This window comes from Miniopterus natalensis, chromosome 2, assembly GCF_054644295.1.
Source record: "Miniopterus natalensis isolate mMinNat1 chromosome 2, mMinNat1.hap1, whole genome shotgun sequence".
Lineage (NCBI taxonomy): Eukaryota > Metazoa > Chordata > Mammalia > Chiroptera > Miniopteridae > Miniopterus > Miniopterus natalensis.
The window spans coordinates 66,438,972-66,463,987 of NC_142082.1; the positions used below are offsets into that span (position 1 = coordinate 66,438,972).

The following is a 25,016-nucleotide window of genomic DNA, read 5'->3' on the forward strand; positions in this document are numbered from 1 at the left end:
TTAAGGGTGTTACAGGGTGGGAAATAAAATGCTCTGGGTAGCTTTTTAGGTCATGTGTCCATTCTCGAAGGCAGCAGTGGAATCAAGCATACACAAACTGGCTTGAGAATGAGTTAGAAATTGTTGTTCCCTCAAGGAAAAGCAGAGTGCTCTCATCAGAATGTGAAGGGACTAAAGAAAGGGAAGTAAAAAGAAATGTACATTACAGCTCCCTTTATTGAGTAGTTAATAAGGGCATGATGCTTGGAGAACTTAAAAAACTTGCCTAAAGTCACACCACTAGCAACTGCTTGAACCCTGTCCCCGTCCAGCCCCCTTGCTCTTTAGCACAACGTGATCTGTATATACTGTTGCACAGTGTAGACACACTGCCTCATCAGTTGTGTTGAAGTTCTTAAACTTCATTAGCTTTTTCCACATGCTCACATACTATAAAAATGTGAGGACAAAGAATAATTAGACTACTTTTACAGTATTGTTTAGTCACTAGCAAGAGAAAAATTCCCCCCAACAATAGGAAAAGCAAAAGATGAGTTAAAAATTTGTGTTTTTAAAAACATTGGAAGTGAAGAACACAAGGTAAACCAACAACAGAGTGGAAAACTCCTTAGGTAAACTTGAGATGGGTCACTTGGGTGCAGGGTGAGGTTCAGACTTAATCTAGTTAGATTAAGGTAGTTTAGTCTGGGTAGATTAATCAGTTGAGGGAATAGAAAATGTCACAACTTGTAATGTCTATATGGCTGATATGCTGACTTGGCATCTAGAAGAACTCCAGGCTCATGGCTGGTTCCCCACAGGATTTCTAAGTGCTTAGATGATGATGTGGAAGGCTGGGGGCTTGGGCTGGACAGCCAAACTGAGTTCTTTCAGACTGATGGCACTAAGGAGACACGGTCCCTCTAGAGAGATGACCTCTAATAGACACACATGCATCTTGTCCTGGAGACATTAGAAAAGAGAGGTGAGCTGCATTGAACTAAAACTGCAGCACAGCACTAATGCATGTCAGTGCCTGGTTGCATCAAGATGAAAGTTCTTCCCTATCTGCCTAACAGAGAAAAGGGAAAACCTTCTCAAGGGGAAAAAACAGCATCAGCTTGCCCTGCTGGTGTGGCTAAGTTGGTTGAGTATTGCACCATGCACCAAAAGGTAGCATGTTTGATTCCTGGTTAGCGCACATGCCCGGGTTGTGGGCTTGATCCCCAGTGGCGGGCGTGCAGGAGGCAGCAGATTGATTGATGTTTCTCTCTCCCTCTCTCTAAAACCAATAAAAAACGTATTTTAAAAAATAGCATCAGCCCAGCTGGCATGGCTCAATGGTTGAACATTGACCTATGATTCAGGAGATTGAGGTTCAATTCCTGGTCAGGGCACATGCCTGGGTTGTGGGCTCGATTCCCAAGGAGGGTGAGCAGGAGGCAGCTAATCAATGACTCTCATCACTGATGTTTCTAGCTCTCTCTCTCTCCCTTCCTCTTTCTAAAATCAATAAATATATATATATTTTAGAAATAGCATCAACTTTATTCTGTCTTTATATTTTTATATATGAAATCCAGCATAATATATGTTTTAGTATATAGTATATACAATATATAATGTATACATTATTATATTACAAAATATCATATTTGATATAACAATTTTTACATTAAATTATTAAACAATTATGTATTCATAACATATTATAAATAATTTATAACATATAAGATATATATGAAATTAAGAAGTATGAAAATGTGATTTTATTCCTTCTCTATTGATCAGATCTTTAAGTTTTTCCCTCTGATGCCTTCTTATCTTTTCAGTCACTAAATACTGGACTCCCCAAACTCAGTCCTCTGAGCCATCCACTTTTTTCTTTGCACTCATTCTTTTTGTGATCTCGTCTGTTCTCTTGGCATTATAAACTATCTATGAAGTCATAATGCTCAAAGAGGAATTCACCTCTCTGTGAACTATGCAACTGTATACTCAAATTCACCATGTAGAAGTTCCCAGGCAAATCAACTTAAGTATTCCTGACTGGACTCCTGATTTCCTTTGAAAACTTTCCATAATCCTTATTTCAGAAAATGCAATTTCCACTTTCCAGGAAAAACCTTGGTATCACCCTTCTCACATTTATTTTTATTATACCAACCCTCCAGTCCTCCAGCAAATCCTGTGGGTTTGTGTTCAGCGTATGTTAAAAATATGGCACTTACTATTTCAGCCCTAATCATATCTCACCTGTAGTCTTGTTAGAGCTGCAACTGGTCTGCTAGGTCCCACCCTGTTCGCCAGCAACCTCTTCTCATCACAGCACCTAGGATGAGAAATTGTCCACAATGCCACTTTAAACCCTGAAATAACTTCCCATCTCATTCAAAGGGAAGTTAAACCCTTACAACACTCTACCAGGCTCCACGCAGTCTTTTGCTCTGTTACCTCTCAGAACTCACTCCCTGTCTCTCATCCCCTCACCTGTCTGTGGTTCCTGAAACTGAGGCACACTGTGTGGTTTTGCACCTGCTGCTGCCTGGAATACTCTTCCCACAAAAGTCAGCATGGGCAGCTCTTTCACTTCTTTCAGGTCTTTAATCAAATACCACATAAATGAGGCCTTTCCTTACAACCATATTTGTAAATGCCACTTTCCCCCTCCTAGATGCTGCAGCTCTTGTGCTCTATATTTTTCCTGCACAAAACCATTAACCCTCCCACACTCACATTTCACTTATATATTTGATTATTGCTTTTTTACTGCTGCTAAGAATGACTGCAATGAGGGTAGACGATTTTTTGTCCTTTGTTTATTACTAAATCCAATCACACAGGGTATGGATGGGTCCATCTTAGGTCCTCAACAGATAATAGTTGAATAAATGAATACGACTAACGTTTCTTTAGCAAATTTTGCTAATATCATGTGATGTTCTCTTTATTGGAAAAATAGTTTTATTCAGCAACTCAGAGAGTATCAAAGTTATTGTATGGTACAATGAAGATGTTATTTAAGTCATACTTTTAAATCTTTTTCATAATGCACCATTAGGAAAAGAACACTCAGTGCTTCTACACACCATATAAGATATACACAGAATTAACTTAGGTAGGTGGTAGCAGGAAGCCAGATATATTTGCAGTCAAAATTACAGATCCTTTTATTGAATCTTACAAACAGAGTTAGACTAGGAAGAAAATGGAAAGAACATCTGATACCCATTATTAGATAGTCATTTAACAATTCTGGGAAGTAGCAATTCTCATTCACATTTCGTGTTAGTATCCTAAAAGTGGTCCTGTCTGACAGTGCAGCCATGGGGAGACATGTTTTGATCAAGTCTGTTGCTTTTCCTTTTAAAGTGAACTACATAATGCACCTGTGTAACTTCACTTCTTAATTGGATCAGCAGGAACGCACTGAAACTGAGGGTAAGGCTGCTACAGTTGAAGTTTGCTTTAAAAAGTGTCTTAAATGCTATTCTTTTTTAAAAGAATAAAATCAATAATACTCATGTTTCTGTTCCCCAGATTTAGTAAATCTGGGCAAAGTTTTGAACAGTATTATTTTTTGCCCTTGCATTGGATTCTGCACACAATTTTAGCAGTAAAACCATCTTTCCAAGGATATATTATAAAGTAAGCTGCAAACCACAGATTTTTACAGTAATGAGTTTTTTAAAAATCATAAACTTAAAACTGCACCAGTAATCCTAGTTGCTACTTCTTTTAAAATAACACATTATTAGTAAGTGTTATTACTAGATTAAATGATAAATGAAGCAAAGCATCCCTGTTCTTTTATTATATTCGTTTTTTGTGCATCTCTTCCTCTATAAGTTTTATGCTTTTTTCCCTTCTTTCACAATTGGCTGGTCCTGAATCAATAACTTGAAGGTATGCATTTACACACGTTTGGGATTTTTGCATCAATACCTTGTTTTAAGACAGCATGATGCCTTTTTTTGTTACTCTACATTGACTATGGAAGCCGTAACAGACAATGTAGAAGTACTGTGGGTGGTGGTGGGTTTTCAAGAATGGTCCTGGTGTTCCTGAGATAACGATCATTTTCCAACTTGTAAAAACTTACAAGCAGAAAGTTTCAGAAAAGTTAAAAAGACAACTCTATTCATGACCCCATCTGTCTTTGTATAGACACATAAGTATACACCTTCCTCTTAATTAGGAAATAATTGTAAATTACAACATCTCACTTGCCTTGTGCAGCTTTCTTTTTAAAATTTATTATTATTTTATAATTTAATTTTTTTAGTTCGCCAGGAAAACTGTTAAAGATTTTGGAAAGCTATGAAAACTTGAGTGGTAAAGAGAAAAAACTGAACATTTATTTCACTAAGATCACAACAGCTAAAAGAGGATTAAGATTTTTGTTTTGTATTCAAGGAATGTATCATTTTAAATGAAAGAGAAGATTCTTACAACATGTTATAACTTCATAAAGCTTTAAACTGCACAGTGTTCATTACCTTCTCATCAGTTTTTCAGATGCCTTAAGATGAATGCAATTGACTCCATCCTTCTGCACATGACCAACTTAACATGGTTACATTTTCAGTCTTTCATATGTCAATCTTTAGCACAAAGAAATTGACCTTTTGACTAATTTTATAATTTCTAGTTTGTATACCTCAGTTGTAACAGACCCCACACTCCTGTATTTCTATAGTTACATGCAGTTAACAACATTAAATACTTAGTATTGTAAGAAATGAAATTAACATTTTGCAAATGGATTTAGCTGCAGATATTTGCTAAAACACTTTGTTATCTGAATGAGCTCAATGACTCTTTAAAAAAAATTTGTTTGCACATCCAGGCTTGTGTATAGGTAGGAATGTTTCTGTACTACACAAATCTCATTTTTCAGCAAAAGGCAAATCAGTCCATGTCATTGTTGATAGTAAGGAATTATTAGCAAATGTCTGTAAAATATTTGTTTGCAGTATTTGTCATTAAGCACCTACTTTGTGCTAAATTACATGCTACGTATGAAGGGTAAAAGCATTGCTTCAGTTTAGGAAAATGTTGGCAGTAGAGCCAACCTCATGACTAGTTTTAAGTTAATAAGTGAGCAAAGCTTTCCTCATTTTTTTTCTCTCTTTTTTCCTTTAATGTTTTTCCTTCCATTTTAGTCTCTTGTTCAAAGTATGTTTTATGAGGATATACTTGCTAAAACAAATGCTTACTGACCATCTGAATATGCAAATTCTTCTCCAGAAAATGGTCATTCATATTGCTGGCCAGGTGACTGTTTCACTGAGCCAGTATGTGGAATAAAGAGGTAAAGGAAGGGGAAAGAGGAAGAGTAGAAGAGTGGAGAATAACTAAAAAATTTAATGTTTTCGCATACCGCATTGGTGATATGAATTAGTAGACCTCTTCCAGGTAATAACTTCAAATCCCCTTGATCCCACACGTTTTTAAAAAATTATTGTTGAAATTATTGCAGATGTTCCCTCTTTTTCGCCCCATTGATTTCCCAGCTCCCCCCCCCCCCCCCCAAGCCCTCACAGCACTGTTGTCTGTGTCCAAGGGCTATGCATATATGCATATAAGTTCTTTGGTTAATCTCTTTCCACAGATTTCTTTTTAACATAAACAATGGGCAAAAACACTGAACCATATATAAAAATGGAGATGATCCAGATTTTGCCGTCAAATGATTTATAAAACAATAGGTAAAATATCAGAACTATGTAAATAGGTATAATATGAAGATGTACATTACAAATGTCTTTAAACTATAAAAACCAAGTCTTCAGTTAAAAACCCTTAATTATTTTATTAGATCCTGTGTTCAGACATTAATGTTGACACTAGAAATGTCATTAACGTCTGCACTTCATCAGCGTATGAAAGGAATTTTACCCAAGATTAAAGTTAACATTTACCCTATTTTGACCTTCACTTAAGCATGAAGCTTAATTAAAGTCACACTTTATCTTTGTAGATAATGGGAGGTATAATTTGGCTTTAATTAAGCTTCATCTTTAAGTGAAGGTTAAAATGGGAATGCTAACTTTAATCTTGGGTAAAATTCCTTTCATACTTGGATTAAAAAATGAATGAATGAATGAATGAATGAATGAATGAATGAATGAACTATTTAAATGTTTTTGGGTCACATATTTTACTTATTGGTATGAACAGTTTTTAAATATCAATGCCTTTTAGATGGCAAATTTGAATCTTCTAATGGCAGATTATTTGCAATTCATACTATAGACAAGTGAATATATCTTTTAAAAATTATGAGATTCCTTTGGACCAATGAAACACATAGTACATGGAGTTAAGAGAAGGAAGGGAAGGAGGAGGAAGATTTAAGGAGGAGGGCTGTGGAAGAATGGGGAAAATCTTCCTACTATGTAAAAGCATCCAAAAGCTTCTTTTTCTACAACATGTAAGATAGTATTAGAGATGCATTTGCATTTCATAGTTCTCTTAGTGAGAGAGAGCCACAGGCAACTGATTCCTGAGAAACTTGGGGGGAACAAAAAATGTCACAAAGGGTGGTAATGTAGACGTTGCAAATCATGGAGATTTTAAACTAAGTAATGTAGTGTACACATTTCAGTCACAATTGATATTATTGAAAATTGCATAATTTACAAAATGATTAATATAAGAATTTTTCTGTTGCTCATTTTATCAGATACAATTATTTTGTCTGTTTACAAAAGATAAAATGTTTATTATAGAGTTTTTGAAAATGAGGTATAATGAGGAAATCAAAGTCACACATAATCTCTCTATCCAGCTATAACCACATATCGGGTTGGACTCTTGGCTGCAATGATAGAAATCTGATCTGAGTCCCATAGCACAGGAAAAAATGAATTTATTTAAAAATAGTGAGGTGTTTTGCAGAAACACAATAAAAAAATTGCCTTTCATTCTTAGAAGTAGTGACTGGCTTAGAGGCTTAAAAATACTACTCTTTGTATCTTCCCAATAAAATATCTTTCTACTTAGAATAGTTGTGTTTGGTGTCTATTGCTAACAACTGAGAATGCTGACTGAAACTGCCAGCTGCTAACACAGTAATTTTGAGGTTGGGAAGCTGCTAAATGTGGCAAACTTTAGATGGTTTGCTGTGCCTTAGGACTTTGGCCAGCATATGAGCACCTGTGGACGGGTCATAGGACTTCTAGGAAGTTGCAGGGAGGTTGAAGGGGAAATGTGAGGATACCAAGGAGAGACATCTTCTGCTCCACAGTTTTGTCTAAGATGATCTTACGTTCATAAACCAAGCAGAAATATTTGAGCAAGTTGAGCATAAGGGGCTGAAAAATCTAGACAGAATCAAAAACAGATGGTGCTGTGACATGATCCCTCAACTGGGGTTATGCACCTGAGTTCAACAGAGCACTGGGCAAATGTCCAAATCCCAGGCTGATTAGGCTGTCCTTGATAATGAAGGCTAATTAAGTTGTCCTTTCATGTAAGTCCAATGTTTGAGCATTCACTATATTGCAAATAAATCTTATTTTTTCTGGAATCATTTATGTAACAAATATATTTTGATCATATACTAGCTGAAAATTACAATATTTACTATTTAGTATTAGTTTATCTATACCTTAGGGTGCATTTTAATTGAAAAGTATAGAATTTATTGACCTCTAAATATTATTAGACATTTTAAATTCCAATATATGCACATACATGGATATTAACAACAGTAAAATATTGTCTTTCCTTAAAATTTTTTAGGATTAAAAAGTATTTTTAAAAGAGTTCCACAAATTTAGGACTTAAGAAATAAGTTACAGAGAATTGTAAAATCTTAAATGTAGCCTCATATACCTATAACAAATAAATACCATTTTGTAAAAGTATCACTTTTCTTGTTTTATTTCTGTCTTCTTCATGGTGTTGTTTGAAATTACAGTTGAAAATCTGTATTTAGAATAATGAGATTTAAGTGTGAACTTTTTCTTCTTTCCTCAGTCATAGATATTTATGTTTCCTATCTTTTATTCACAAAATGAGTTTCTGGAAATTATTGTTTTTGTATGCGAATTAAATGCAGTTAGTATTTGCAACTCTGATTCTTAGATACTGTGGTTCATCTTTGTGGGAAATGAAAGCAACTTCATTAAAATGTCTTTATGGTAAGATATATTAGAGATGAATTCCTCACTTTAGGAAGTACATGTGTTTCTACATATATTTAGGGCATAGTAAAAGTTGATGAGAATACTCTGGATTTGCAACATTTCTACTGTAAGAAAGGGAAGCTGTTTATTTCAAGTAATTGCTTATATTTTTGTCCAAGAAAATAAAAATTGCTTGCATAATTTAATTAAATTATTTAGATTAACTATATTATTCATTAAATATGGACTGATGTTTGCGGGCACGTTCAAGGATTGTGCAAGAAGTGTTTATATGCTTACTTTTAAAATACTACCTTTCCCTTTTTTATCTCTCATTTTTTTCTTTCTCTGAAAAACTGACACAAGAAATCTATTCTAGTAACTTAAATTGAAAACCTTATAAAGACTCACATGTACAGAGAACAATTGGGCACGCACAGGCTATAGTTTAACTCACACACAAATATTATTTAATATAGCAAGTATATATTTATGGATTTTTGATAAATTTGCTATGCAAAAGACTAAATTGTATTAACCTTTTGATGTATTTGTTCCATTTTCTTTTGGTAAAAGGTTCAGATATATTTGAGCTTTCTCTTAGGTCTGCATTCATTAACTATCACCTAGCTGCTACGTATGCCAGTCTTACACTGAAACCTAATAACTTCTGGAATAATGCCTGGCTATTTTACTTGGTTTTAGTTCAGCATCATTAATTAAATAATGCCTGCTACCTGTAGGGCACACAGTCTCTGCTGTGGTATGCTTTTTCAGGTGGTGCTTAAAAAACATAAGGGCACTTCTGAAGTTGTTAATGAGCTTAATGTTCACAAGAAACTCCTTATTACTACTTTAATAATAATTTCTTATAACAACACTTTGGTAGTGACTACTTTCTTTTTTTAGTTTTATTAAATTTATTGGGGTAACGTTGGTTAATAAAATTATGTAGGTTTCAAGTGTGCACTTTTATGATACATTATCTGTATATTGCATTATGTGTTCACCTCGCAAAGTCAAATTCCCTTTTGTCACTGTATGTTTAACCCCCTGTACCCTTTTCTACCTCCCCACACCCTCCTTTTCCACTGGGTAGCCACCATACTGTTTTCTGTGTATAAGAGTTTTTATTTATTGTTTGTCTTGTTTGTTTGTTGCTTTCAATTTTATATCCCACATATGAGTGAAATCATACGTTTTTTGACTTTTCCTGTCTGACTTATTTCACTTAGCATGATATTCTCAAGATATATTCATGTCGCAAATGGCAGTATTTTATCTTTTTTTATAGCTGAGTAGTAGTCTATTGTATATATTGACCACATCTTCTTTAGCCAGTCATCTATCAAAGGACACTCTGGTTGTTTCAATGTCTTGGCCGCCTTGAATAATGCTGCAATGAACATCGTGGTGCATATATCTTTGTGAATAAATGTTTTCAAAATTTTCGGGTAGATACCCAGAAGAGGGAATACTGAGTGATGTGGTTACTATATCCTTAATTTTTTGAGGAACCTCCATACTGTTTTCCATAGTGGCTCTACCAATTTATATTCCCACCAGCAGTGCATGCAGATTCCATATTTCCACACCCTCTCTAACACTTGTTATTACTTGTTTTGTTGATTATAGTCATTCTAACAGGTGTGAGGTGGTGTCTCACTGTGGTTTGAATTTGTATTTCCCAAATAGTGTAGTGCAGTTGAGCATCTTTTCATATATCTGTTGGCTGTTTGTATGTCTTCTTGGGAGAAGTGTCTGTTCAGGTCCTCCGCCCATTTTTTAATTGGATTTTTGTTTGTTTTTGATTTGTGTGAGTTCTTTATATATTTTGGACATTAATCCCTTATTGGAGGTGTTTTTGCAGATACTTTCTCCCATTCAGCTGCTTGCCTTTTCGTTGATGGTTTCTTTTGTTGTACAAAAGCTTTTTAGTTTGATATAGTTTCATTTATTTTTGCTTTTACTTCCTTTGCCTTTGAGGTCAGGTTCATAAAAGGCATCCAAATTGAGAATGAAGAAGTAAAGTTGCCCTTTTTGCAGATGACACGATTCTTTATAAATAAAACCTAAGGACTTCACCATAAACAAACACAGTAAAGTTGGAGGATACAAAATTAATATACAAAAATCCATTGCATTCCTATATATTAACAATGAAATTTCAGAAAAATAAATTTAAAAAGTTCCTTTTGCAGTTGCAACAAAAAGAGTAAAATTTCTAATTATAAACTTAAAGGCTGTGAAGTATCAAAACACTGAAACCCATAAGACATTATTAAAATAAATTGAAGAAAACACAAAAAAATGGAAAGAAATTCTGTGTTCACAGGTTAGAAGAATCAACATAGTTAAAACGTCCATATTACCCAAAGCAACCTACAGATTAATACAATCCCCATCAAAACCCTAATGTCATTTTTTTAAAGAAAGAGAACAAAAAATAAAAATAAAACCACCAGGTTTGTATGGAAACACAAAAGACCCCAAAGAGCCAAAGCAATCCCGAGAAAAAGAACAAAGCTGGAGGTATCACACTCCCTGACTTCAAATTATACTACAACACAACAATAATCAAAACAGCATGTTATTGGCATAAAAACAGGCACAATGGAGAATATGAAGCCTCTTCAATGAATGGTGCTAGGAAAATTGGAAAGCCACGTTCAAAAGAATAAAACTAGATTGCTATTTGTCATCGTGCACAAAAATGAACTTAAAAATGAATCAAAGAACTAAATATAAGACCTTAAACGATAAAATCCATAGAAGAAAACATAGACACTAAACTTATGGGCCTTGGTCTTAGGCAGTGACAACTTTCTGTTAACTAATTTATTTCTCAAAGATGACAAGAAAAGTATCATATTACAGATATACTTCTGGCACTTATGATTATTAAGTGAATAGACTATTTGTTAATGACTATAACAGTTTTAAAGATTTTAAGAAGTGAGTTGATTCAATTATTTTAAAAGCAGATATAATTATTTTAATGGCAAGATCTATAATAGAAATGATAGAATTAAATGCATATTGACAACATGATTTTGTTTATCACTACTCCGGTCTTTCTGCAGAGGATGGGTGAAAGAATTACACCAGGCTGGAATCTTTTCCAGTAACTAGATGCATGTCCGTGAGTGTGTCCATGTGCAAACACACACACACACACAGTCACTGAAATTACATTTCATATAGATCCCATAAAATGACAGCCTCAATCTATATACAAAGTACTCACTTTGTACATAGTGACATTTTTTTTTTTTAAAGATTTTACTATTTTATTGTTTCAGAGAGAGTGGAAGGGAAAGAAAGAGAAAGATCAATGTGAGAGAGAGACACTGAGTGGTTGCCTCCCACTCGAGCCACTGCTGGGGCCAGGCCTGAAATGAAGGTACTTGCCCTTGGCCAGAATTGAACCTGGGACCCTTCGGTCTGCTGGCTGATGCTCTAGCCACTGAGGTAACTGGCTAGGGCAGTGATGACATTTTTGAATACTATATCATAAGCCAAAGCTTAAAGTTGCTGTGAGATATCCTGTTCATTTTCCTCAAACTATAGAATCAAAAAAGATTAAGAAAAATATTTTATTTTAAATTTTACTTAAGTATTATTTAAACATCACATAACCTTGTATTCAAGATCTGTTATTGATATTCAGACTTGGTATATTTTAACATCTTGGAGCAAGCTGTTTATAATAACATGATCATTTTAATATGGTCAGCTCATTTTTTATAAAATGTCCATAGGGTGCACAATCTTGGCACCAAAAAAATCTTAAATGCATTCATAATTAATTTTAAAGATAAAATTGATTATTAAATGGGCAAGTTAAAATATACTAAATTATTATTCAAAGTGATTTTTTCCCCCAACAGCATTGTAACTAAGCCACATAGAAATTTCCATTTTGTTACCTTCTGGAGAGCTTTTCTTTTTTTTGTTTTCTTCTTATGAATCTAGATAAAACTTTGGTCATTAATAAGCTTTCTTCATAAAGGCCAGAGTTTGAAAAAATATGCCAAACATATTTTACAAACATAAAGATCAGATTTTGCATCTTTACATGGAGGAATATTTTGCATGTGAGGTTTATATTCTTTGTTTTCATTTGTAGTGAGCTGTTACACAGGAAGTAAGGATGTGATGGAATTTTGAGGAATACATCTGTGGTTGTGATCAGGTATCCGAAAGCATTCTAAAGATCAGCTGGCCATGAAAATAATTATTTAAAGTGAAAAACAAATCATCCAGATAATATAAGCAAAATCCAGGTATCTCAGTTACATGTAAATTTCCTCTGGGCACATTTAATCTGAACTATTTGTAAAACTGTAATTTTTTTACTCTACATGGACAGGATAAACCTAGTTTTTCATTCAATTTATTTCATGAATAATATTTTTCACTGAAACAAATTTTCTTATTTTTTTACAATAAATTCTGTAGGAAATTATGATTATGAAATTTAAAAATTAATAGTACTCTTAAGAGTTAAGAAATTAGACCAAATATTTGCCTGCTGTTTAGCAGCCCTGAGCAATTCCCAGGCTTCTCCTGAGCAAAGACTTCCAAGTTTGTATTATTACTAAAAATTTGTAGTCCAATGATGTGGACAAATGGGCTAAATTGAAGCTATTAAATTCATTCAATTTGAGATCAGAGCCAGATAAAACCCAAGCCTCTAAAGGTGAAAGTCAAATATATTAAATCAATATATTATGAAGCCTCCTGCCAGATGGTTCCGAGCCATTAAAAAATCTCTTAAAAAATGAAATATAAATAATTCACTAAACAAGAAAGTTCATAACATGTTCAATTTCAATATATTCATCATGGGCACCCTCCAATAGATCCTATTGCATTTCACTCATATAAACCTCATCAAGATTTTTTTAGAAATCACAGTATGCTTAAGTTTTGCCTCACTAAATCACTTTGAAGATTTGATTTGAATAATTACTTAAAATTAGAAAATCCTCTAATTGAGAGACCAATACTATGTGAGTAAAATTTCCAATTACTAAGAGCTGTTTTTGGTTTCTTTTTTCTGACCAAAGGGACAAAAAAGTATTTTTGCCCCATTGGTCCACTTTCTTCCAGATGAACATCTTGGTGTATCTTTTAGAGTAGAGGAAAATAAAGGAAGAAAAGCCTTAATTAAGATATGAGTATTTCCCATATTGTTAGAAATAAAATCATAGCCATAGATGAAGGGTACATAATCTAAATAGAATAATCTGCTGATTAAATCGATTATATATATATAAAATAAATCAAGGGGGTTAGGGATTTTTATCTTTTTTTTGCTCACTGCTCTATCCCATGCACACAAAACTGTCTCTAGGACATTGTGGAGATTTAATAGATATTTGTTATATTAGGAAAACCTTGTAATAATTCAGAAAATACATAAATAAATATGTTTGGCCCCTAACTATTTTAATCAAATACCACATGCAGTCTATTCTTACACATTTTTCCTTCTTTGACCTCTTTCAGGAACTATAGTCCAAACTTTTATCAGAAACTATATCACAAAAAATATCATTATAATTGTGTTTGAGGTAACCAATAGCTTTCATATCTTACAAAAGTAAAAAGTACACCTATTACTAGGATTCTTGGTGGCATATAGTTTAATAAATGGATAACAATAATATTTAGTATGGCTACATTTTTATAAAGGCCTTTCCTTTTTTGGATATCTAGGTTAATTTTTAAACATATTACAGGAGGTAAGTTTAAGATAAACTTTTGTAACAAAACAACACATATGAAACATTCTTGTCTCAAATATCAAACTTGAATCTTATCAAATATCTAGATCCAATTAGCATTCTTTTTTTTTTTAGGAAATACAAAACAAACGAATAAGAGCATCATGATGATACCTTCAACAAAATTCTAACCTTTAGAATATGCTGTGGGAAACTGACCCAACTTCACCAACAAATAAATTGTGATGAAGAGGGGGAAAAAAAGAGGTAGAAGGAGAACCTATATGTTAAAAAAACCTATCAACCAATCTTATTGAGGTTTAAGGTAATATTTAATGTGTTAAAATTGTTCATGCATGCTTCCGGTTTACTCAGACTTCTTAAGGACTGAACCCGAGGGTATAACAGTTGTAAAGGTAGTTTAGAATTTATCACCCTTGAAATATATTACTGATTTGAAATGCTAATGCTTTTACTTTTAAAAGTCTTCCAAATATATTGGCATTTAGATAATGTAGGATATATAGCAATGTGGATCTCGAGGGTATTTCTAGTTTTTGGTTTAGGTTTAAAAAAGATAAGAAATATTATCTCTGAAAATAATCCAAAATTTTATTGATATTTCACTTATATAGGCAAACAAATAAAATACATATTTCAAGTATTGGCTGAATTTAAATCTAGCCAAATTTAAATAAAACCTCTAACATTATTTTGCTAACAAATAAATATTCCCTTGTCTTTTTTCACATTGCAGCCATGGAAAATTATTATATCTCATGAATGAAAGATAATTGACAGGTAGGGTGCCCTTGGTAGATATAAACAATGAATCTGATGTCATCTGTCATTCATGGAAACATTATGTTACTTGGTGATGTTTGATTTATTTTCTTCTGTAAGGTGAACAGCTAGACAAGAATAAATTTTGATTTAATATGTGAAACGAGTAAAAAGAACACACTACATAATTTATTAATGGTATTTATTTTCATTATGTTTAAAGTTGGGTTCATATTTTCATTTAAAATTGTAATAAAAAATAATTGTTTTAGTTTTCATGATTAAAATAGCCCTGTATGAGAAAATACTTAATAAAAAATTATGATTTAAAAAAATTAAACAGTAAGTCAACAATTGTATTGCTCAAGGCTCATAAATACCAATTCAAGTTGAGATTTACTTGTAAACATGAGCATAATACTTAATATGCATTCTAGGGTTTTTTAAGGATATATTATCATACATTTTTAGAGTTAAAGGTAACTACAGTAATATGTTGAATAGTAAAAGAGAATAATACATTGGGAATTCAGCACCTTAGACTTTGTAAATCACTGACATTTACAAATCAACTTGATCTTCAGTTTTCCAGGATTAACTGAAGTTCAGATCTGGTTTTAGGATTGCAACTTTAATTTCCTTTTATTTGTTGGTAATTCACAAGCTGACCATTGCACAGTAAGATTATTATATTAAAATACTGCACATTTAAAGTTTGAGGCATTTTATGATGGTAAATATAAGTACAAAAATTATGTGGAATGAATCCAAGGCAACATGAAGATCTTAACCAGGGATTTTTGTTTTTGTTACTGTTCAAAATATTACAGATGTCCCCCTTTTTTTCCCTTGACCCCTTCCACCCATACCCACTCTTTTCCCCAGGCCTTCACCACACTATTGTCTGTGTCTGTGGGTTATGTATATATGCATATATATTCTTTCCTAACCAGGGTTTTGTTCTGCTCTTTTAACTTTATATATAAGTTGTTATCTTGAATTACACTCATTTTGCATTTTCTTTTAATTGCTAGCTTAAAAATTAGTATAGAAAATAAACTTTTGTTACTATTAGAACATGCAATTTCAAACATCAATTTTTTTATCCAGTCACCTGTTGGTTTTTTTTTAAACTTTATTTTTTCACATTTTATTTTTCATTAATTTTTTTAAAAATTGCAGTTTACATTCAGTATTATTTTGTTTTAGTTTCAGGTGTATGGCATAGTGGTTAGACAATCAAATACTTCACAAAGTGTTTCCATGCTTTTTCGAATATCCAACTGGCACCATACATAGTTATGACAATATTAATGACTATATTTCCTATGCTGTACTTTACCTCCCCATGTTTATTTTGTAACTACCAACCTATACTTCTCAATCTCTTCACTTTTTTCACCCTGTGACCCAACTCCTCTTTTGTCTGACAACCATCAGTTTGTTCTCAGATGTATCTGAGTCTCTTTCTGTTTAGTTTGTTCTTTCATATTGTTCTTTAGATTCTACATATAAATGAAATCACATGGTATTTGTCTTTCTCTGACTGAGTTATTTCACGTAACATAATACCCTGTAGGTCTATCCATGCTGTTATAAATGGTAAGATTTCATGTTTTTTTATGGACCTTTATTATTCACATTTTTTATCTTTTTTTTTCTTCTTAAAGAAGACCCTTTAACATTTCATATAATACTGGTTTGGTGTTGATGAACTCCTTTAGCTTTTTCTTCTCTGGGAAGCTCTTTATATGTCCTTTGATCCTATATAATAGCTTTGCTGGTAGAGTAATATTGGTTATAGGTTCTTGGTTTTCATCACTTTGAACATTTCTTGCCAATTCCTTCTGGCCTGCAAAGTTTTTGTGGAGAAAACACCTGACAGTCTTTATCAGAGCTCCCTTGTGGAAAACTAACTGCTTTTCTCTTGCTTTTAAGATTATCTTTTTGTCTTTAACCTTTGGTATTTTAATTATGATGTGTCTTGGTGTGGGCCTTTTTGGTTATCTTGTTTGGGACTCTCTGCTGTTCCTGGACTTTTATGTTTATTTCCTTTACCAGGTTAGGGAAGTATTCCAACATTAGTTTTTTAATTGGTCATCAATTCTCTCTCTCTCTCTCTTCTCCTTCTGGTATCCTCATGATGCAAATGTTGGAACACTTGAAGTTGTCCCAGAGGTTCCTTACACTACCCTCATTTTTTTTTAAATTCTTTTTTTCTTTTTGTTTATCTGATTGAGTGTATTCTGATTCTTTATATTCCAAATCACTGATGTGATCTCTATTTCACTACTCTTGTTGATTCCCTGTAATTTATTCTTCATTTCAGTTACTGTTCCTTTTATTCCTGACTGGTTCTTTTTTATGGTTTCCATGTCCTTTAATTCAATTTAATTTATTTTATTTTATTTTTATTTAAATAACTTAACTGATTTTAGATAGAGAGAGAAACATCCGTTGACTACCTCCTGCACTGGCCCCAACCAGGGATCTAATCTACAACTTGGGTATGTCCCCTGATGAGTATTGAACCAGCTACCTTTTGGTGTACAAGATGATACTCGAACCAACTGAGCCAAACTGGCCAGGGCTAACTTGTTCTTTTTTATGTTGTTAAAATTCTCACTAAGCCTCTTGACCAGCCTTATAACTACTGTTTGGAACTCTGTATCTGTTTGCTTGCGTTCATGTCATTTAGTTCTTTTCCTAGAGATTTTTCCTGTTCTTTCATTTGGGGCCTGTTTATTTGTGTCTTCATTTTGACTACTTCCCTGTGTTTGTTTCTATGTGTTAGGTATATCTCCAAGACTTGGTAGAGTGGCCTTATGTAGTAGGTGTCCTGTAGGGTCCAGTGGCAGACCTTCCCCATTTACCTGAGCGGGGTGCTCCAGGTGCACCCCCTGTGTGGGCTGTGTGCACTGTCCTGTTGTAGTTGAGCCTTGATTGCTTTTTGCACATCAGTGGGAAGGATTGACTCCCAGGCCAATTAGCTGCAAGGACTGGATGCGACTCTAGAGGAGGAGTTGCTGTACAGGAGTTGATCCTATGGAGCAAGACTTGCTTCAGTGGAGCTTTGGTGCCTGCCTAATCTGCCCCTTGAGTGTGTGTCCCTTGTGGAGGTGGTAGTTTTGTAATTCCATGTGGTCTGAAGGTTTCTACTGGGTACACTGGCTCTGGGACCTCTCAGGAGGTTCAGGGTTAACCTGTGCCTGTGCCCTGCCCTGGGCCACCTGGTTCCAGCTACAGAGCAATATGCAGATTACTGCTCCTCGTGTTGGGCTTGGAGGTGTCCAGGAAAGGGCAAGCTGCTAACCAAGGCCAGCTACCACTATTATATGGCCTGGGGTTACTTAGCAAGAAGTACAGGGTACACTGAGACCAGATGCTGCTTGTTTGAGAGCTTTTATGAAAGTCTGAAGCATGAGACAAGAGAGACCATTCATATGGGAAAAAAGCTCAAAACATTTCAAAGTTAGAAGAAAATTTACTTAATTATGGTAGAGATGTACTGAGCCCTAAAAAAAGAAATGCACTAATAATTAGAATAGAAAAAATATTAATAATTGATACTTTCTTCAGATTTATCAACAGAATCGATCATAATAATTAAAATCCTGCTTTGAAAAGTTTTCAAAAACCTCATTTTACAGCATTTCCACAGAATTATAGATACTTAAAATAGAAAAGACCATGGAATTCATCTAAAGAGTGCTGTCAAATAGAAATGTAATATGAGACACAAAGGTGAAGGATATATATTATTCAAAATTTCCTATAGCTACATTAAAAAGGTAAAGAAAACATGCAAATCATTTTAATAATATTTTGTTGAACCTAATATATTAAAAATATTTTCATTTCAACCTGTAATTAATATCAAATACTAATGAGATATTTTTTCTAAGTTTTTGAAAATCATTATGTATTTTACATTTATAGCACATTTTAATTTGGAATAAACAGCTCAAGCACTCAATAGTCACCTGTTTCTGTTGTCTGCCATGTCTGATGGCGTAGATATACAGTACCCCACCACCTTGATCTTCAGATGTGAGGATATTTATTTTAAAGTAAGTTGATGTGGAAGAAGGTTATAATGTGATATATTTTGGTGGGTTGCTGGCTTCCACAAAGGCAGAGCTACTGTATGCAAAGCATAAACCCTGGAGCCTGCAGTAGCTGAGTCCCGAGTCTCCTATTAACAAGCTATATGACCTTGGCATGTATCTTTCCTCCTATTTGCTCAGTTTCATCAACCATAAAGTTGGAATAGTAGCAAGAATCATACAGAGTAGTTAGTCAGTGTATGTAAAGTTTTTAGTACAGTTCCTGGTATGTTACAGAAATTATTATAAGTATTCCTATTTTACTCAACTTAATATCTTTATGTAAATCATGTAAATCCCATCATTTACTTTCTACTGTTAAAAAATTGTGCAATAACTATTGATTGTAGAATGCATTTCAACATAGTGTTTCTTGAATCAGTAAGTTGCTGTTAAGTAAAATGTGTGCTTGTTCTTTTGAATGTATTTGTAAGGCTGAGTAACTTATCTTTTTAAGACTGGCTATTAAAATCTAAAATAACCTGTTAAAATTTTAGATATTTTTCTATTTATACTATTTCCTCCGGTACCAAATTAGCCAGTTCTTTTCTTTCATACTATTTAAATCAAGTTTCTGGATATTTTCATGTAACTTTTTAGTTAATTCTGGACCAAACTCTTCATCTTCCCCCCCCCCCCTTTTTAATCTCTACTTATAATTCCACTTGATTCCCTTAGTCATTTTGAGCTTTTTTCTCTGAACTACTTCCAATATGTCTACATTTCTCTGCTACTGAGGCAACCAAAACTGAATTCCACTTTGATGCAGTTCATCAGAAGTACATAAGGAATGCTATCACCCATGTGTCCCGGAATGTCATGATGCTTTGCCTAAAGATCAAAGTCACAGTGAACTTTTATGCATTTTATTGAAGCATCAGCCAGATCTTTTCAGTGGATAGCTGAGGTACTCTTAGAAGAGTCAAAATTAATAAGACTCAGGCTGAAGTTCTGAAAGAAACAAAATCTATTCAACAGCTTCTTCCGAATCTGTTTTTGTTTGTTTTATTTTTTTAAAAGAGAAACTTTGGGCTGAGAATTGGACTTTTTCAAATATCATTTGAGACAAATAGATATTTCTCTAATGTTTATGGCAGTGAGGAAGTGGAGATAGGAAAAATAAAAGATGAGAAAGGTAAATGCAAACATGACAATGAAATTTATAAATTATTCATTTGGAAATATATCAGTATACAGAACATGTATAAATTTGTTCTTTTTGTTTTTTGTAATAATGACCAGATTTTAGTTCCTCACAATTTATAAATTCTTTACTACAAAGTTTGTTTTTTATAATTGATTTTATATTTGTAGCATGATTAGATTTCTAGTATTAATAAGTATAATGTTATCTTTTAGCATTTGTGTCCTTTTATGAAGTATAAACAAAATACATGGCAGTGAGTAGAATTATTCAGACTATTAGCTAAGGATGGTAGCTAAGCAAACTGGAAAAATGCATGCAAAGTTAAATTTATGAAGAAAGATGTTTTTAAGTGACTTCCATTCACTTTGAGGAATTTGTAAGTAGAAAGACAGGATGAAAATGCTTAATGCAGTCAGGATGCCAACAATATAAGGAAACCATAGGAATTAGGCCACTAACTGTTTCGAGTATTATTTTTAACAAATTAAAGAAAAGAGTATTGTTTCTGTAATTCTTTGTGATTCTGTTTGTGTATTAATTCTGTTGAATTAATTTGTGCTTCTATTGTCATGTTGGGGCTCATAAATGCAGAGAATATCATTATTTATTTTATTAAATCTCCATACTTTAGCCCACAGTCATGCTTTGATAGTGGGCAAATACCCCTGAAGAATAAGGATACTTTATAATGAATACTTTGTAAATGATTGTTATTAAATTTTAACATAGGAAACACTGAGTAAGTCACTGAAATAAAATCCCAATAACGACAAGATTATGTTGTTGGTATTCATGGGCCAAAATGTAAATGTCAAGATCTTGCATTTTCTAAAATTTAGGAAATACATCGGTAGTCAGAAATTCTATTTATTCTGAATAAACATACATTACTACTCTACTTGGACTTTTGAGAAGTTGAATATATTGTCAAGTTTTGATTTTTAATCTGCACTGAAAAATTGAGTATACTGAAATGCATAATGTAAAGCTATTTTAATGATTATACCAGTAATTGTCCTCAGGCTAAATAACATTTCAAGCTTATAACTTTAGACGTTAGGTAATAGTTAACATATTCACTACTTAACTATCTCCTGTTATCAAAGTTATACCTATAGAGGGAGATTTATTTATTTTTCAACAGAATTAACATGCAAGCTACTCATTTAATTACAATATTTAAAAACTGCATCAGGTACTAATTCCAGTTTTAAAATTCACTTAAATTGCACACCATATTCCAAAGTGAAATGCATTTTTAATGTGCTAAGGGAAAAATGGATGTTTATTATTATTTCTTGTGGAAAAAGGAAGTAGTAATCCATGGCCATTAAAATACTATTATTATATAGAAGGACAATCAGATTTTCATTATTTTTACATGTTCCCTACAAACCTAAGAGTAAACATGACTTCCAGTGTTTATGATTTTTAGTAACCAGTTTGTATTTCCTCATAGCAGGTGCCTGCTAGTCGTTCCTTTAAAATTTCTACATAATACCAACACATGGAACTATAGACGGTTATAGATACATTTATAATTTTAGAAAAGATGGCTTCCTAAGTGAGCATACCAAATAGATAATTTTGCCATTTATACTTTGCTTCTGTTAAACATTTTTTTAGAAAGATTTTTCCTTCATTTTAATTTGCATCTCTCTGATGATTAGTGACTTGGAGCATTTTTTCATGTCCTTTGGTCATCTGTATGTCCTTTAGGAGAAATGTCTATTTAGGTCCTGTGCCCATTGTTTTAAAATTTATTTTTATTGTTGAAAGTATTACTGATGTCCCCTTGTATTCCCTCATTATCACTCCCCCACTCCCACCCCCTTCCCCAGGCCTTCACCACACTATTGTCTGCGTCCATGTATGGATCATTCATATATGCCTATAGTTGGTTTGGCTAATCTCATCTCCTCTTCTCCCTCCTTCTGAGATTCTTAAGTCTGTTGCATGGTTCCATGTCTCTGGATCTATTTTGTTTATTATTTTCCACATATAATTGAAATCATGTGATACTGGTCTTTCTCTGACCTTCTTACTTCATTTAGCATAACACTGTCCAGGTACCTCCATGCTGTCTCAAAAGGGACGAGATCCTTCTTTTTTACAGCTATGTAGTATTCCACTGTGTAAATGCCCCACAGCTTTTCATCCACTTATCTACTGATGGGCACTTGGGCTGTTTCCAGATCTTAGCTATTGTAAACTGTGCTGCTATGAACAGAGGGGTGCATGTATTCTTTTTGGCTGGTGTTTTGGGATTCTAAGGAAATATTCCTAGAAGTGGGATCACTGGGTCACTGGGTCAAATTACAGTTCTATTTTTAATTTTTTTAAAAAATATGTTTTTATTGATTTTTAGGGAGGAAGGGAAAAAGCTAGAGAGATAGAAACATCAATGAGAGAGAAAGATGATTGATCTGCTTTCCCCTGCACATCCCTAGTGGTCACTGAGCCTGCATCCCGGGCATGTGCTGTTTGAAAACCAACTGTGACCTGGTTCCTAGGTAGAAGCTCAACCACTGAGTCACACTGCCAGGCCCATTTTTAATTTTTTTGAAGAAACTCCATAATATTTTCCATAGTGGCTGCACCAGTGTGCATTCCCACCAGCAGTGTACTAGGGCTCCCTTTTCTCCACACCCTCACCAGCAATTGTCATTTGTTGATTTGTTGATGTCAGGTGTGAGGTGATACTTCATTGTCGTTTTAATTATCATCTTTCTGATGATTTGTGACTTTGAGTATCTTTTCATGTCTCTTAGTCATCTTTCTTTTCCCTTTGAAGAAATGTCTATTTGGGTCCTTTGTCCATTTTTAAATTGAATTGTTTGTCTTCCTTTTGTTAAGTTGTATGAGTTCTTTATATATTTTGGAAATTAACTCCTTATCATATGTATCATTGGTAAATATGCTCTCCCATACAGTGGGGTCCCTTTTCATTTTGTTAATTATTTCTTTCGCTGTGCAGAATATTTCTATTTTATGTAATCCCATTTATTTTTTCCTTTGTTTCCCTTGTCCTAGGAGATATATTGGCAAACATATTGCTACGAGGGACCTCATACCTGCCAGACTGGTTACCATCAACAAATGAACAAATGGCAAGTACTGGCGAGGATGGAGAAAGGGGAACCCTGCTGGTGGGAATGCAGACTCTTGCGGCCACTATGGAAAACAGTATGGAGGCTCCTCAAAAAATCAAACATGGAACTGCCATTTGACCCAGTGATCCCACTTCTAGGAATATATCCTAAGAAACCCAAAACACCAATCAGAAAGAATCTATGCACCCCTATGTTCATAGCAGCACAATTTACAATAGCTAAGATCTGGAAACAGCTCAAGTGCTCATCAGTAGATGAGTGGATAAAAAAGTTGTTTTACATATACACCATGGAATACTATACAGCTATAAAAAAGGACCTCGTACTATTTGGGACAGTATGGATAGACCTGTAGAATATTATGCTAAGCAAGATAAGCTTGTCAGAAAAAGGCAAGTATCACATGATCTCATATGTGGAATCTAAAGAACTTAATAAACTGATGAACAGAATACATTCAATGACATGGAAGCATAGATGAGACTGTTGAATCTCAGAAGGAAGGAGAGGGGTGGATGGATGGGAGGGGAGAGTTTAACCAAAGAATTTATATGCTGTGGGGAGCCGGCGGGACTCCCCCCGGGGAGGACCCGCCGGGCGAGGTGCTGCCCAGGGAGAAAGACCCGGGAGGCCCGCTTGCCCTAGTGTCATCAAGAGAGAAATCTCTGAGGCATTGACCCGAGTGGTGGGCAGCGGTGCTAGCACTCGCCCTGCTCCCCCCGCTCCCCCTCCTTAGGGACTTGGCTAAGCTTAAGATTAACAATGCTTGTATGAGGAGTAGCTCAGCATGGGGCCAATATCAACAATGCTTGCATGAGGAGGTACCTTGGTCCAGGAACCGTGGCCGGGTTAGAAGTGCAGCATGTCCCAGCTGCCAATGATGTATGAACGAGACAAGAATGGGCATGTAGCATGTCCCAGCTACCAATGATGTATGTACGAGACAAGAATGGGCATGTAAGAACAAGGAACTGGACGGAGAGCAGAAACTGGGCAAGGATCACTAAGTTTATGTGCTTCCGCATTAAGTGTGCTATAAGTACAAGCTGAAAAATAAACTCGGGGCTCAGTCACGTACTGAAGCCCTCCCGATCCCATCCTGTCTCTTGTCTTTCTTTTCCAATCCTCACCCCCTCAATCAGGTTACTGCTCGACTGCCGGCAGGCTCCGGCAAGTGGCGCCCGAACAGGGACCTGAAAACCTGGGAACACGGTAGAGGACACCGCTCGGGGCCGCGCGGATTGCTATCGGGTAAGTGATAGCCGGAGGGAGCGGTCAGTATATCGGGAGTAAGAAATTATGGGCCAGGAGAACAGCAAGGTGCTGTTTGCACAGGTTTTGAAAACAATGCTCCGCTCTAGGGGCGCTAAGGTTAGTACTACCCAGCTGCGTAATTTTTTGCAGTTTGTGGAGGAGGTGTGCCCTTGGTTCCCGGAGGAGGGCACTGTTAATCTAGAAACTTGGAATAAAGTGGGAGAGCGTATACAGGGTTTTTTCCAGGCACACGGCCCACAGAAAGTGCCTGTAGAGGCTTTTTCACTCTGGACCTTGGTCCGAGATTGCCTTGATCCCCGGCATGAAGGGGTGCGCATGGAAGGAAGGTGAATGAGACTATGGAGCTCATGGGGGCCCTCCAGCCAGGCTTGCCTTCACCTGCGGCCATACCCCGTGATACATATAAAATTATTATTGACCTAAAAGATTGCTTCTATACTATTCCCCTTGACCCCCGAGACTGTCCGCGGTTCGCCTTCAGCGTACCATCAGTAAATTTTCAGGAGCCTATGCAGCGATATCACTGGAAAGTGCTGCCGCAGGGAATGGCCAATAGCCCGACCCTGTGTCAAAAATTTGTGGCAACGGCCTTAGCTCAGGTAAGGCGCGAGTATCCAGCAGTATATATCTGTCACTATATGGCCGACATCCTCGTTGCCGCTCGCCATGAGGGACTGCTTCTCCGGGCATTTGCGAAAATGGAATCTGACTTGCAAAAACAAGGCCTGGTCATAACCCCAGAAAAG

The 25,016-nt window shown here is 34.9% G+C and overlaps 1 long non-coding RNA gene across 1 annotated transcript in view; it reads left to right on the forward strand.

Annotated features, from left to right (window-relative positions):
- The window catches only part of LOC148093693 (uncharacterized), a 152,207-nt gene extending 129,219 nt beyond the window's left edge, over nt 1–22,988 (forward strand). The window contains exon 3 of the long non-coding RNA XR_015713985.1: nt 22,916–22,988. This is a non-coding gene — a long non-coding RNA (uncharacterized LOC148093693). The remainder of the gene's footprint in view (nt 1–22,915) is intronic.
- The last annotated feature ends 2,028 nt before the right edge of the window (nt 22,989–25,016 follow it).